This window comes from Ranitomeya imitator, chromosome 6 (genome assembly GCF_032444005.1).
Source record: "Ranitomeya imitator isolate aRanImi1 chromosome 6, aRanImi1.pri, whole genome shotgun sequence".
Classification (NCBI taxonomy): Eukaryota; Metazoa; Chordata; class Amphibia; order Anura; family Dendrobatidae; genus Ranitomeya; species Ranitomeya imitator.
The window spans coordinates 113,820,493-113,837,357 of record NC_091287.1 but is presented as its reverse complement, the minus strand read 5'-3'; positions in this window follow the sequence as shown (position 1 = coordinate 113,837,357).

Below are 16,865 nucleotides of genomic sequence, written 5' to 3'. Positions count from 1 at the left end.
TCACTATCCATCTTCCTCTTGATTACATTCCAGAGGTTTTCATTGGGGTTCAGGTCTGGAGATTGGGCTGCCCATGACAGGGATTTGATATGGTGGTCCTTCATCCACACCTTGATTGACCTAGCTGTGTGGTCAGAGGCGTAGCTAGAGCATTTGCCGCCCGGAGCTGTTCCCGAGTTTGGCGCCCCCCGGCTCAGTACACACAAATAGTTTTCCTGTTTTGTAGAACTTAAACTGGGCCTAATGGTGTCACCCTCACATGCCAAACCTGTGACTTTTCTTAATGACAATGAATGATATGGTTGCTCATAATAATTATTGTGTCATAACATCATAGGTGCATTCCATTGGTCTAACCGCTTAGGTACAGCGGACCATGTAGGTTGCAGCATCTGACAGGTTGAATGACTGGTGATGGGGTGGCGCCTTTTGCGCTTATGCCACCTGTGTGCTGTGCATATGCTATACACAATACGCTAAATGTATAGGCGCCAGGGGGCTAAATCCCCAATTGTAATGCAAATTTTCACTCAGTGCTTACCTGACCGCGCTCCTGCTCTCTCCACGCAGCTGAAGCGTGCACTCGCCGGCGACTGACAATGATATCAGACGCCGGTGACATGCATGCTGGGACTGACGTCAGCTGCCAGCCTCAGATTGGCTGGCGGCTGTTAACTATTGACGTGCGGGCGCGGGCCCGCACGTCAATAGCGTTAAACAGCTGCAGCCAGGGTCAGACTGGGGCGTCTGGGGCCCACCAGGGGAATGGACTCTAGGGGCCCACCCTACAGCTATATGCAAATATCTGTCATTATAGTGGAGCATCGGCACACCGGCGGCTGCTGCACATCTACCGTGTGCCCCAATAACTGGGATGTATAATTACGGTAGTTTACATTAATGGGGTTCTTGGTTAAAACAAGTTATCACTGATCCATGGGCTCCACAGGATAGATGATCGCTTAGATCTGACCATTAGAAATTGCACCGATCAGAAGAATGGGGAAGTTTTATCCGTGACAGGACACTTTTATTACTATTTTAAAATGCAGCGGCAGGTGGGATTTCTGACCGCAGCTCCATTCATTCTCTTTGGGGCTTCCAGAAAAAAACAAGTGCAGCCACTGAGGGAATGAATGGATCAGTGATCTAGTCGGACATGCCACTCCAGTCTAATGGGGATAAAAAGTTCCACATTTTGCTGAATGGGTCCAAGCAGTCAGACCCCCACCAATCAATACGTTATCACTTATCCTGTGGAGAGGTGATTACTTTTTTCCACAGGAAACCCCCTGTAAGTGCATCTCCGCCGCTGTGTACAAAGCATTAAAACTAATGTAAATAAAGAATATTCTCCTAATTAATATCAGAGAGAACAAATGACCGCCATACACAACACAATCCACTATACCAAGACCAATAATATCACATACAGGAAGAAACACCACCACACCATGACCAGACCACATAGTGACCGAATAATACTATATACAAGGGACAAATACCGCCACACCATGAACAGATCACATATTACCACCACTTGGTGACCAAATAGCATATACAAGGGACAAATACCACAACACCATTTCCAGACCACATATTACTGCCACATAGTGACTGAATACTACAATACTGATCAGTAATAAAAAAACCCCCACAATACTATCACCATAAGTGCCAGTATTCACAGGAGATCTGTACTTAGTATGCAGTGCCTGTGTAGAGGTAATACAGAGATCACTGGTGGTATTATACACAGGAGTTCTGTATATAATGTATAGGTAATACAGTGATCACTGGTGACATTGTACACAGGACCTCTGTATATAGTATACAGTGTATAGTGTCAGTGTATAGGTAACAGTGACTCACCAGTGACGTCTCTAGGTGAAGTCCTTCATCTTTCATCCAGCACAGACCGCCATCATTTCTTCCAGCCAGGACTCATTTCTGCAGGAAATAACAGTTATCTCGAGCTCCGCTTGCAGAACACATTACTTAATTTTTAACAACTTCTACATTACACCACATGAAGAAAGGCGATATAGTGTCACTCTGCACAGTAACAGGACCGCCCCCCCATTTAAAACAGTATACTCAAAAAATAAAATAAATACATCACTGCAGTAATAATATTCCTTAATTAGCCCCTATGGTAATAATATTCCCCACCCTGGCCCCGTTTATCTCATTCCTGGCTCCAGCCATATGTTCTCGCATCCTGCCCTCATGAGTATCCATTCTACCCCATATGATCTCCCTATCCTGCCCCATTAGTCTCCATCGTATCCATCCTCCCCCATGATCCAATCCTGCCCCATGTCTTTCATTCTGCCCCGTGTCTCCAATCATGCCCCGTATCTACATTCTGCCCATGCCTCCAGTCCTGCCCTCAGTGTGTCCAGCAATCTGCCCCAGTGTGTCCAGCATATTACCCCTAAAGTGTCCAGCATATTACCCCCAGTGTGTCTAGCAACCTGCCCCAGTATGTCCAGCATATTGCCCAAGTGTCCAGCAATCTGCCCCAGTGTCCAGCATTGCCCCTGCGTATCCAGCAATCTGTCCCAGTGTCCAGCATTGCCCCAGTGTCCAGAAATCTGCCCCAGGGTCTCCAGCATTGCCCCAGTATGTCCAGAAATCTGCACCAGTGTGTCCAGAAATCTGCCCCAGGGTCTCCAGCATTGCACCAGTGTGTCCAGAAATCTGCCCCAGGGTCTCCAGCATTGCCCCAGTGTGTCCAGCATTGCCCCCAGTGTGTCCAGCAATCTTCCCCAGTGTCCAGCATTGCCCCCCCGTGTGTCCAGCAATCTGCCCCAGTGTGTCCAGAAATCTGCCCCAGGGTCTCCAGCATTGCCCCAGTGTGTCCAGCAATCTACCCCAGTGTCCAGCATTGCCCCCAGTGTGTCCAGCAATCTGCCCCAGTGTGCCCAGCAATCTGCCCCAGGGTCTCCAGCATTGCCCCAGTGTGTCCAGCAATCTGCCCCAGTGTCCAGCATTGCCCCAGTGTGTCCAGCAATCTGCTCCAGTGTCCAGCATTGCCCCAGTGTCCAGAAATCTGCCCCAGGGCCTCCAGCATTGCCCCAGTATGTCCAGCAATTTGCCCCAGTGTCCAGCATTGCCCCAGTGTCCAGAAATCTGCCCCAGTGTCTCCAGCATTGCCCCAGTATGTCCAGAAATCTGCCCCAGTGTGTCCAGCAATCTGCCCCAGGGTCTCCAGCATTGCCCCAGTGTGTCCAGCATTGCCCCCAGTGTGTCCAGCAATCTGCCCCAGGGTCTCCAGCATTGCCCCAGTGTGTCCAGCATTGCCCCCAGACAGACAGAGTCAGACATAAAGAAAAAAAAAAAGTAAAATCCTCACTTCTCCCGTTCCCAGCGCAGGTCCGGTGCATTCAGCGTCTCTCCGGCTCTGCAATGCTCAGGACAGAGAGGCTGAGCGCGCAGTGATGACGTCATCACACCCTCTCCCCTGAGACGTCGCATAGTCAGAGGGCGCTGAAGATGCTGCAGCTACCGCGCAGCCGCAGGAACCAGGAGAGGTGAGTATTTGAAGAAGGGGGGCCCAATGCCAGCGCTGGCACGGGGGGGTTGCCCTGGTCGTGGCGGCGGTCGGTGCCGCCCGAAGATTTAAAGGGCCCGCGTCTCATTGTGCCGCCCGTCTCATTGTGCCGCCTAGGGCGGCCCGCCCCCCCGCATCCCCCTTCCTACGCCACTGTGTGTGGTATGGTGAACTGTCCTGCCTGCTGGAAAAAACAGTCCTCAGAGTTGGGGAACTTTGCCTGAGCAGAAGGAATCAACTGTTTTTTCCAGGATAACCTTGTATGCGGCTTGATTCATACGTCCTTTGCAAAGATTAACCTGTCCAATTCCAGCCTTGCTGAAGCATCCCCAGATCATCACCAATCCTCCACCAAATTTCACAGTGGGTGCAAGACACTGTGGTTTGTATGCCTCTCAAGGTCTCCGTCTAACCATTAGATGACTAGGTGTTGGGCAAAGCTGAAAATTAGACTCATCAGAGAAGATTACCTTACTCCAGTCCTCTATGGTCCATTCCTTATGGTCTTTGGCAAACATCAGCATGGCTCTCCTTTACTTCTCATTGATGAAAGACTTTCTTCTAGCTTTACATGACTTGAGTCCTGCCTCTAGAAGCTTGCTACGAACTGTTCTTGCCATGCACTTCACCCCAGCTGCCATTTGCCATTCCTTTTCTAGGTCACTTGATGTCATCCTGCGGTTGCTGAATGAAATTCAAATAAGATGATGGTCATCTCGGTCAGTGGAGTGTCGTTTTCACCCTCTGCCGGTCTGTAGCTTTGTTGTCCCCAATATCTGCCGCTTGACCTTGTTGTAATGGACTGCTCACTGTGTTCCTCTATTAGTAAAGCCAGAAGTGATCCCTTCTTTTCCTCACTCAAGACTTTTCTTTTCAACTCCGTTAGCATGGTTCAAAGCTATTTTTTCATTCCTTTTACTTTTGGGATATTACTAGCACTTATTTTACCATCCAGCTTGTCTTATTGCAAGAGGATTGTGAACAACACAGCAGTATTTTTTATACTTTCCTTTGTTAAATAAGAATTGGTTCAGGTGATCACCTAATCAGAAGAACATTGAGTAGAATGAGGTGTACTCTGGTTGGAATTCAACTGACACTGGAATGGAATGCCTGTCAGACATGTAGAGAAGCTGATTTTTATAAAACTGTGCAGTGGTCTGTTGTGAATTCTGTGGCAGAGTTCACTCCTGTGGTCACAAGTGGTACTTCGGCTGATTCTCTCTGGGAGCTTCCGTTTGTGGAGGAAAGTGGTACTGCAGCTTCTGTGTTTCCTCCCTCAGGTGATCTGGTGAGGTCGTTAGCTGCTTCTCTACTTAACTCCACCTAATGCTTTGATCTATGCTTCCTGTCAATGTTCCAGTGTTGGACTTGTGTTTCTCTGGATCATTCCTGTGGCCTGCTGCTCTGCATAGCTAAGTGCTTCTTTGCTATTTGTTGCTATTTTTTCTGTCCAGCTTGTCTATTTGTTTTGCTGGAAGCTCTGGGACGCAAAGGGTGTACCTCCGTGCCGTTAGTTCGGTACGGAGGGTCTTTTTGCCCCTTTGCGTGGTTTTCTTTAGGGTTTTGTGTAGACCGCAAAGTTATCTTTCCTATCCTCGTTCTGTCTAGAATATCGGGCCTCACTTTGCTGAATCTATTTCATCCCTACGTTTGTCTTTTCATCTTACTCACAGTCATTATATGTGGGGGCTGCCTTTTCCTTTGGGGTATTTCTCTGAGGCAAGGTAGGCTTATTTTTCTATCTTCAGGCTAGTTAGTTTCTCAGGCTGTGCCGAGTTGCATAGGGAGCGTTAGGCGCAATCCACAGCTGCCTCTAGTTGTGTTTGGAGAGGATCAGGAATTGCGGTCTACAGAGTTCCCACGTCTCAGAGCTCGTTCTATTATTTTGGGTTATTGTCAGATCACTGTATGTGCTCTGATCGCTATGTACATTGTGTTACTGAATTGCCTTTCATAACAGTGGTCTCTCAATTTTTGCCAGAGCTGTAGATGTCAGTGACAAATACTATTATTATTAATTAATTTATTGGAAAAAAATGGCGTGGGCTCCCGCACAATTTTCAAAACCAGCAGAGGGAAAGCCAGCGCCGGGGGCAGATGTTTATAGCCTGGGAAGGAGGTAATACCCATGGAAATGATGTGGCGTTCCCACATAATTAATAACAAAGGCTATGCAGACAGCTGCAGGCTGATACTAATAGCCTAGGAAGGGACCATGGATATTGCCCCCCCTTGACTAAAAACATCAGCACTCAGCCGCCCTAGAAAAGGCGCATCTGTAACATGTGCCAATTCCAGCACTTAGCTTTGTTCTGATAACTTGCCCTGTAGTGGTGGCAAGTGGGGTAATAGTTGTGGGGTTGATGTCACCTTTGTATTGTAAGGTGACATCAAGCCGGCTTAGTAATGGAGAGGTGTCAATAAGACACCTCTCCTTTACTAATCCTATAGTTGGTAAAGGGTTACACAGCCAGAATACCGGTTTTTACTTACCGGTAATAGGATTTTACATGACAGCACCCACTACGAGAGAGGGGATCCGCCCACCATCCGGACAGGAACCAACAGGTTAAAAAGGGGCGGTCGCCCTCTCCAGTTTGTGTTCCACAGTACAAGGGATACCGCCAATGAATCAGTACATGATAACAATATCTTAAACAACACTAAATACCATCACTGCTATAGAGTGATTCCAAAGCACACCTTCTAATAGAGTGCAAGAATTAGTGACTAAATACGGGGGGGAATGTACGGGTGCTGTCGTGGACTCTGTAAAATCCTATTACCGGTAAGTAAACGGTTTTCCTCTCACCATGACAGCACCTACTACGAGAGACTTTCAAAGACTATTATCTGGGTGGGACACAGCACTAAGTACTGAAAGCCCAAAGTGTAGGCTGAAATTGGTGGATAGATCAAGGCGATAGTGCTTATAGAAGGTGGAAGGTGATGACCACGTTGCCGCCTTACATATCATATCAATGGGAACATCCGCCTTCTCCACCCCAGATGATTCCATAGCCCGAGTGGAGTGTGCCCTGATGCCCTCTGGCAGTGTCTCTCCTTTAGCAGAATAGGCAAGACATATCACATCTAGCGATGGAACTTCTTGTGACACTCGAACCTTTCTTCCGATTCTGGAAAGAAACAAAGCCCTACTCTGCCTCCAGCTTTGTGTTCTATCCAAATACTCTAACACTGCTCTTTTAACATCTAGAGTATGACATCTTTTATCCTCTTCTGAAACTGGATTATCATGAAAGGTCGGTAAATATATCTCCTGACTCCTATGAAACCTAGAAGCTACCTTTGGTAAGTATGCAGGATCTGGTTTCAAGACAATTTTCTCCTGAAGGATCATTAGATAGGGAGGGTCAACTGATAACGCTTGGATATCGCTAACCCTCCTAGCAGACGTTAACAGTAGAGCTGTCTTTAGGGTTCAAATTTAATTGAAGTAGATTCTAATGGCTCAAAGGGGGGGTTGTGTTAGCGCATCAAGCACTAAATTTAGGTCCCAAGGTGGCAATCTAGCATTATGAATTGGGTTACTACGCTCAATTGCTTTAATAAACCTAGAAATCCATCTAGTCCCTGCCACATTGCTATTATACAGGGCTCCTAGGGCTGACACTTGGACCCTAAGAGTATTAACTGCCAAACCCAACTCCCGGCCTTTCTGCAGGAATTCCAGAATGGCCGGAATTGGAACATGGTCCATCAGAGATTGCTGATGAAATGTAAGGAATTTCTTCCAGACCCTAGAATAAATTATTGTAGTGACCTCTTTCCTGCTTTTTAGCAAAGTAGATATTAAAGCTTCTGAAAAACCCTTTTGCCTTAACCCCTTCATGACCCAGCCTATTTTGACCTTAAAGACCTTGCCGTTTTTTGCAATTCTGACCAGTGTCCCTTTATGAGGTAATAACTCAGGAACGCTTCAACGGATCCTAGCGGTTCTGAGATTGTTTTTTCGTGACATATTGGGCTTCATGTTAGTGGTACATTTAGGTCAGTAAATTCTGCGTTTATTTGTGATAAAAACGGAAATTTGGCGAAAATTTCGCAATTTTCACATTTTGAATTTTTATTCTGTTAAACCAGAGAGTTATGTGACACAAAATAGTTAATAAATAACATTTCCCACATGTATACTTTACATCAGCACAATTTTGGAAACAAAATTTTTTTTTGCTAGGAAGTTATAAGGGTTAAAATTTGACCAGCGATTTCTCATTTTTACAACGAAATTTACAAAACCATTTTATTTAGGGACCACCTCACATTTGAAGTCAGTTTCAGGGGTCTATATGGCTGAAAATACCCAAAAGTGACACCATTCTAAAAACTGCACCCCTCAAGGTACTCAAAACCACATTCAAGAAGTTTATTAACCCTTCAGGTGCTTCACAGCAGCAGAAGCAACATGGAAGGAAAAAATGAACTTTAGTCACAAAAATTATCTTTTAGCAACAATTTTTTTATTTTCCCAATGGTAAAAGGAGAAACTGAACCACGAAAGTTGTTGTCCGATTTGTCCTGAGTACGCTAATACCTCATATGTGGGGGTAAACCACTGTTTGTTCGCACGGCAGGGCTTGGAAGGGAAGGAGCGCCATTTGACTTTTTGAATGAAAAATTGGCTCCACTCTTTAGCGGACACCATGTCAGGTTTGGAAAGCCCCCGTGTGCCTAAAAATTGGAGCTCCCCCACAAGTGACCCCATTTTGGAAACTAGATGCCCCAAGGAACTTATCTACATGCATAGTGAGCACTTTGAACCCCCAGGTGCTTCACAAATTGATGCGTAAAAATGAAAAAGTACTTTTTTTTCACAAAAAAATTCTTTTAGCCTCAATTTTTTCATTTTCACATGGGCAACAGGATAAAATGGATCCTAAAATTTGTTGGGCAATTTCTCCTGAGTACACCAATACCTCAAATGTGGGGGTAAACCACTGTTTGGGCACATGGTAAGGCTCGGAAGGGAAGGAACGCCATTTGACTTCTTGAATGAAAAATTATCTCCATCGTTAGCGGACACCATGTCGCGTTTGGAGAGCCCCTGTGTGCCTAAACATTGGAGCTCCCCCACAAGTGACCCCACTTTGGAAACTAGACCCCCCAAAGGAACGTATCTAGATGCATATTGAGCACTTTAAACCTCCAGGTGCTTCACAGAAGTTTATAACGCAGAGCCATGAAAATAAAAAATAATTTTTCTTTCCTCAAAAATGATTTTTTAGCCTGGAATTTCCTATTTTGCCAAGGGTAATAGGAGAAATTGGACCCCAAATGTTGTTGTCCAGTTTGTCCTGAGTACGCTGATACTCCATATGTGGGGGTAAACCACTGTTTGGGCGCACGGCAGGGCTCGGAAGGGAAGGCACGCCATTTGGCTTTTTAAATGGAAAATTAGCTCCAATCATTAGCGGACACCATGTCACGTTTGGAGAGCCCCTGTGTGCCTAAACATTGGAGATCCCCCAGAAATGACCCCATTTTGGAAACTAGACCCCCAAAGGAACTAATCTAGATGCGTGGTGAGGACTTTGAACCCCCAAATGCTTCACAGAAGTTTATAACGCAGAGCCATGAAAATAAAAAACAAATTATTTTCTCAAAAATGATTTTTAGCCTGCAATTTTTTATTTTCCCAAGGGTAACAGGAGAAATTTGACCCCAAAAGTTGTTGTCCAGTTTCTCCTGAGTACGGTGATACCCCATATGTGGGGGTAAACTACTGTTTGGGCACATGCCGGGGCTCGGAATTGAAGTAGTGACGTTTTGAAATGCAGACTTTGATGGAATGCTCTGCGGGCGTCACGTTGCGTTTGCAGAGCCCCTGATGTGGCTAAACAGTAGAAACCCCCCACAAGTGACCCCATTTTGGAAACTAGACCCCGAAACGAACTTATCTAGATGTGTGGTGAGCACTTTGAACCCCCAAGTGTTTCATAGAAGTTTATAATGCAGAGCCGTGAAAATAATAAATACGTTTTCTTTCCTCAAAAATAATTATTTAGCCCAGAATTTTTTATTTTCCCAAAGGTTACAGGAGAAATTGGACCCCAAAAGTTGTTATCCAGTTTCTCCTGAGTACGCTGATACCCCATGTGTGGAGGTAAACCACTGTTTGAGCACACGTCGGGGCTCAGAAGGGAAGTAGTGACTTTTGAAATGCAGACTTTGATGGAATGGTCTGCGGGCGTCACGTTGCGTTTGCAGAGCCCCTGGTGTGCCTAAACAGTAGAAACCCCCCACAAGTGACCCCATTTTAGAAACTAGACCCCCCAAGGAACTTATCTAGATATGTGGTGAGCACTATGATCCCCCAAGTGCTTCACAGACGTTTATAACGCAGAGCCAAGAAAATAAAAAATCATTTTTCTTTCCTCAAAAATGATGTTTTAGCAAGCATTTTTTTATTTTCACAAGGGTAACAGGAGAAATTTGACCCCAGTAATTGTTGCGGAGTTTATCCTGAGTATGCTGGTACCCCATATGTGGGGGTAAACCACTGTTTGGGCACACGTCGGGGCTCGGAATTGAGGGAGCACCATTTGACTTTTTGAATACGAGATTGGCTGGAATCAATGGTGGCGCCATGTTGCGTTTGGAGACCCCTGATGTGCCTAAACAGTGGTAACCCCTCAATTCTACCTCCAACACTAACCCCAACACACCCCTAACTCTAATCCCAACTGTAGCCATAACCCTAATCACACCCCTAACCACAACCCTAATTCCAACCCTAACCCTAAGGCTATGTGCCCACGTTGCGGATTCGTGTGAGATTTTTCAGCATCATTTTTGAAAAATCCGCGGGTAAAAGGCACTGCGGATTCCTATTGAGGAACAGGTGTAAAACGCTGCGGAATCCGCACAAAGAATTGACATGCTGCGGAAAATACAACGCAGCGTTTCCGCGCTGTATTTTCCGCACCATGGGCACAGCGGATTTGGTTTTCCATAGGTTTACATGGTACTGTAAACCTGATGGAACACTGCTGCGAATCCGCAGCAGCCAATCCGCTGCGGATCCGCAGCCAAATCCGCACCGTGTGCACATAGCCTAATTCTAAAGGTATGTGCACACGCTGCGGAAAACACTGCGGATCCGCAGCAGTTTCCCATGAGTTTACAGTTCAATGTAAACCTATGGGAAACAAAAATCGGTGTACACATGCTGCGGAAAAACTGCACGGAAACGCAGCGGTTTACATTCCGCAGCATGTCACTTCTTTGTGCGGATTCCACAGCGGTTTTACAACTGCTCAAATAGAAAATCGCAGTTGTAAAACCGCAGTGAAATGCGCAGAAAAAACGCGGTAAATCCGCCATAAATCCGCAGCGGTTTAGCACTGCGGATTTATGAAATCCGCAGCGGAAAAATCCGCAGAGGACCAGAATACGTGTGCACATACCGAAACCCTAACCCTAGCCGTAACCCTAGCCCTAGCCATAACCCTACCCCTAACCCTACCCCTAACCCTAATCCTAACCCTAGCCCTAACCCTATTCTAACATTAGTGGGAAAAAAAAAACTTTATTTTTTTATTGTCCCTACCTATGGGGGTGACAAAGGGGGGGTGTCATTTATTATTTTTTTTATTTTGTTCACTGAGATATAATCTATCTCAGTGATCAAAATGCACTTTGGAACGAATCTGCCAGCCAGCAGATTCGGCGGGCGCACAGTTAATAGTTTAGGGCCTAGGAGCAGTGTCTGCACGTCAGCAGAGTAGCCCACCTGTGAAACAAACTATACCGCCTGTGTATCTCAATTTTTACTGCATCTAATCCAGTTAATAGATTAGGGCCTAGGAGCAGTGTCTGCACGTCAGCAGAGTAGCCCGCCTGTGAAACAAACTATACCGCCTGTGTATCTCAATTTTTACTGCATCTAATCCAGTTAATAGATTAGGGCCTAGGAGCAGTGTCTGCACGTCAGCAGAGTAGCCCGCCTGTGAAACAAACTATACCGCCTGTGTATCTCAATTTTCACTGCATCTAATCCAGTTATTAGTTTGGGACCTAGGAGCAGTGTCTACACGTCAGCAGAGTAGCCCGCCTTTGAAACTAACTATACCGCCTGTGTATCTTTATTTTCACTGCATCTAATCCAGTTATTAGTTTTGGGCCTAGTACCACAGTTTGGCCACTCAGTTCTGCTCGGTTTATATCCATTGCCAATTAGTTAAGCACTAAAATGAGTGGCAAAAGGCCTGCTGCTGGTAGAAAGGGATTCCAGGCGTGTTGGAAAGGGAAAAAAGGTTGTGTCCATGGGGTAGGTGGTAAAGCAACAGTAACATCTGCAGAAGAAAGACCATCTTCCAGCCAAAGTAAGATGTCTGCTTCTTTTCGTGGACAATCTGATATGATCCCTTTCTTACGACCATCGCTACAAGCATCGCCAAAAATTCCAGATGAGGCACAAAAACAGCAGGTGCTTGAACGGATATCAAGTGCTCATTCAAGTGGGCTCCCCTCCATGTCAACTTCAACATCACAACTTCTCCAGTCCCCAGAGTTGTCACCCCAATCGCACTTGCTTCCTCACAGCTCCCAAGTCTCCAGCTGCCTGTCTGAGCATGGGGTAACACACTTGGTTGAGTCTGTAGAGCTGTTTACGCATACTATAGCCTGGGAATCAGAGGTCTGCTCCAGAGCTTCTGTGAATCCAGACGAGGAAATGATCTGCACTGATGCCCAGAATCTTTGTGAGTCGGATCCAGGCCCAGATGAAGAAGGTTCTGAGCATAATGTAGACCCTCATTCCCAAACTGTAACTCCTGTTGGTGGAGACAACGAGGAAGATGATGATGAGACTGAGATACCTGATTGGAACGAAAACTTGACTTTTCGGTCGGGGCAGGAAGAGGTTGGCTCTGAGGACAATGGGTGTGAGAACACACAGGATGATGACGAGGTTGTAGACCCCACTTACTGTCAACCCCCAGTCCGCCAGTCCATGAAGTCAGCAGAGGAGGTGGAGGAGGAAGCTAGTGACGAGTCGGACGACGAGGTATCGGTGTGCAGACGGAGTACTGGAAGCACGTCAGCAACTGCATCCTCAACCACAACTGTGCCTCAGACCAGAAGTCGTGGTGGCTCTTCAGGTCGAACGGGCTCTAAGCCTTGCATAGCCTGGGAATTTTTTGACATCGCAAAGGATGACCCAACTCATGTTGTCTGTAAGATTTGTCAACAAAATCTCAGTAGAGGCCAAAAAATCACTAGCTTGAGTGCTTCATGCATGAACCGTCACATGGATATGAGGCATAAGTTGCAGTGGGAAGCTCACTGTGCTACAATGCGGCCTAGTGGGCCGGGTCAACCACCCTCTGCCCCATCAAGTGCATCCGTGTCCTCTTCATCCTCTGTGACTGTGGGGACAGCAGTCACACATGGTTTTGGATGCAGACCTTCCACCTCTTTACCCGCAACAGCCAGTGTGATTGGCAGGTCGTCAGGACATTTGCAAGTGGAAACACCTGCTGGTGTTGAGCGTTCTCCGACATCGACACCACATTTTGATCAAGGCAACATAACATCTCCGCCTGCACCTTCCTCACAGACAGTTTGCGGGGGACACCCTACGCAACTCCGTCTAAGCACGGCAGCCAGCCCTCAGATGTGGACAAGTAAAAGACCATTTCCTCCTAGCCATGACAAAGCTAAGAGGTTGAATTTCTCCATCTGCAAGCTGTTGGCTACAGAAATGCTGCCTTTCCGCCTGGTGGACACAGAGGATATTTGAGACCTTATGTCCGTCGCAGTGCCCCAGTACCAGATGCCCAGTCGCCACTACTTCTCAAAGAAAGCTGTGCCTGCGCTACACCAGCATGACGCACACAACATCACCGCTACCTTGAGAAACTCGGTGTGTGACACGGTGCATTTCACCACAGAGACTTGGACAAGTAGACCTGGACAGGGGCGTTACATGTCGGTGACTGGGCACTGGGTAACTACGGCGACATCAGTAGAAGGGGCTGCTGTCCAAGTCTTGCCGTCCCCACGAGTTGCTCATCGATCCTCTGTATCTAGAAGTTCCTCCACTGCTTCTGCCTCCTTAACCTCCTCTTGGTCCTCCATCTGCACCCAAAGCCTGTCTGGTAATGCAACCCGTGTTGTAACTGCGCAGAAGGAATCCTGCACACCTCCTCACTATGCTGTCACCAGGGCTCAACGGCATCAGGCAGTGTTTACATTGAAATGTCTGGGAAATGTGAGTGACACAGCTGAGGAGTTGTGGTCAGCTCTGGAGACCGAGTTCCATCAATGGTTGTCTCCACTCAACCTGCAGCCAGGGAAGGCTGTGTGCGACAATGCTGGAAACCTGGGTGTGGCCCTTTGCCGGGGCAATGTCACACACGTGCATTGTATGGCTCACGTTTTGAACCTGGTTGTCCAGCAATTTTTATCCCACTATACCGGACTAGATGGGCTTCTGCAGAGGGTATGGTCGCTGTGTGCTCACTTCCGCCGTTCGCATCCCGCAGCTCGACGACTTGCATCTCTACAGAAGTCTTTGGGCCTGCCAGTTCACCGGCTGAAATGCAATGTGCCCACACGGTGGAATTCAACTCTGCACATGTTGCAGCGACTTTGGCAGCACCGACGAGCCCTGGTGGAATATGTTATGACGTATAGCATGGGCCAACGAGATCAAGAGGTGGGGCAAATCACGCTGCAGGAGTGGTCTCAGATCAGGGACCTATGCACCCTTCTGCACAGTTTGAAATAGCAACGAAGATGTTTAGTGCTGACGATGTCATTATCAGCATGACCATTCTGGTGATTTACATGCTGGAGCACACCTTATACAGTGTTCGGAGTCAGGTGGTGGAACAAGAGGAGGAGGAACAGGAGGAGTCGTATGCGGAAGGGATCATATCTCCAAGGTCAAGAAGGTTGGCAGCACCAAGGCGGCTGGCATTGGAGGCTGGGAGAGAGGGATTACCGAGGGCGCATGGTAGCAGCCAAACTGTTGAGGAAGGTGTAGGAGGCGAGGAAGAAGTGGAGGACGAACTGGCGCTGGGCATGGAAGACTTATTAGATGAGGGAGACCTTAATCAAATTTCTGTTGTTCGAGGTTGGGGGGAGAGGGCAGACGAAGGAAGCACGATTCTCACCTCGCCACCAAGACAACAAGGACTTGGTCCTCCTGGATGCGCAAGCACATGAGTGCCTTCTTGCTGCACTACCTGCAACATGACTCTCGGATTGTCAGAATCCGAAGTAATGCCAACTACTGGGTTGCCACACTCTTAGATCCCCGGTACAAAAGCAAATTTGGCGAAATAATTCCTGCCATAGAAAGGGATTCACGCATGCAGGAGTATCAGCAGAGACTGATACAGAATCTAACATCTGCTTTTCCACAAAACACCAGTGGTGCACGTAGTGAATCTCTGAGTTCTAACTTGCCAACCATGGGACTATCGAGTCATCACTCAAACCGTAACAGTAACATTGTATCTGGTGGTAACAGCAATTTTTTCCAATCGTTTCAAGATTTTTTTAGACTATCCTTTGCAAGGCCACAGGAGACAAGAAGTCTGAGGCACAGCCAACGCCTAGAGAGGATGGTACAAGAGTATCTCCAAGTTAACATTGATGCCATGACTGTGGAACTAGACAATTGCTCATTTTGGGCTTCCAATCTTGAAAAATGGCCTGAGCTCGCCACTCACGCCTTGGAGATCTTGTCGTGCCCCGCAGCCAGCGTTATCCCTGAACGTGTGTTCAGCGCTGCTGGTGGTGTGCCGACAGATAAGCGCACGCGGCTGTCCAGTGACAATGTAGACCAGGGGTCCCCAACTCCAGTCCTCAAGGCCCACCAACAGGTCATGTTTTCAGGATTTCCTTTGCATTGCACAGGTGATGCAATTATTACCTGGGCAAGACTAAGGAAATCCTGAAAACATGACATGTTGGTGGGCCTTGAGGACTGGAGTTGGGGACCCCTGATGTAGACAGACTAACGTTCATCAAGATGAACAAATCCTGGATCCGCAAGGACTTTTCTACCCGTGTCATCTTGGGGAGACTAAAAGCTTGATGATTTTTGAAAATCACCTCACCAACCGTTTTAAAAAACTAATTAATGGCACTTAAGTGGTGTCTCTGGCCGAATTTTTGGAAAAAATGGAGACTCTTTTATTTAGTCCCCTTGCAGAGTTTTACATGACGTTGCCATCGTCAATTCCAGGTGGGTGGGGTCATCTGCAGAGTTGTTTCCTCATACTATGGCCTGGGATTCAGAGGTCTGCTCCATAGCTTCAGTGTCTGCTAGTCAGCAGAGTAGCCCAGCCACCCACCGCCTGTTTACCTAAGTACTATTTTTAACGGCATCTGGCCCAGGAAATCCTTTTGGGCCTAGTAGAATTTAGTGCTACTCAGCAGCGTACCCCACCCATTAAGCAAGCTACACCGCCTGTTTACCTAACTACTATTTTGTAACGGCATCTAGCCCAGGAAATCCTTTTTTTCTGCGTAGTAGAATTTAGTGCTACTGAGCAGCGTACCCCACCCATGAAGCAAGCTACACCGCCTGTTTACCTAAGTACTATTTTTTAACGGCATCTGGCCCAGGAAATCCTTTGGGGCCTAGTAGCAATTTCTGCTACTCAGCAGAGTACCCCACCCATGAAGCAAGCTACACCGCCTGTTTACCTAAGTACTATTTTTTAACGGCATCTGGCCCAGGAAATCCTTTGGGGCCTAGTAGCAATTTCTGCTACTCAGCAGAGTACCCCACCCATGAAGCAAACTACACCTTCTTCCTTTCTCAATGTAACCCCTCGGCTCTGGGGTGTCCACTCTCCCTCCAGCTCTCTCCTTCTCACAGGTCGACTACCGCGTTTTCACACTATGGCGAATCTTTTGGGCCCAGGCATAAGAAATCGTCGAGGTAATGGATAGTATGTGCCGCCTTACAAACATCCATGACGACACATTCGAGGAAGCAACTAAACGCCTCAAATAGTGAGCAGGATATGGAGCACCCCATGGGCAAACAGCAATCTATGTAGTATGCTCCTTCACAGAAGCAGCCGAATGGGAGGACACTATTCGGAGGCACAGGTAGTAACCGGTACGCCCCCTCAATGTCTGCTTTAGCCATTAGGGTGCCCCTTACCAGCTTCTTGACCCACCTGATTGTCTCGTCAAAGGAGGTACAGTACATAGTACTGTACTTGGTTCCGCGTTGATGTTGTCGTTTACTGACCTGCCCCTTGGATATGACAAATGGTGGATTAGTCTGAATGTATTGGGTTCATTTTTTGGCACAACT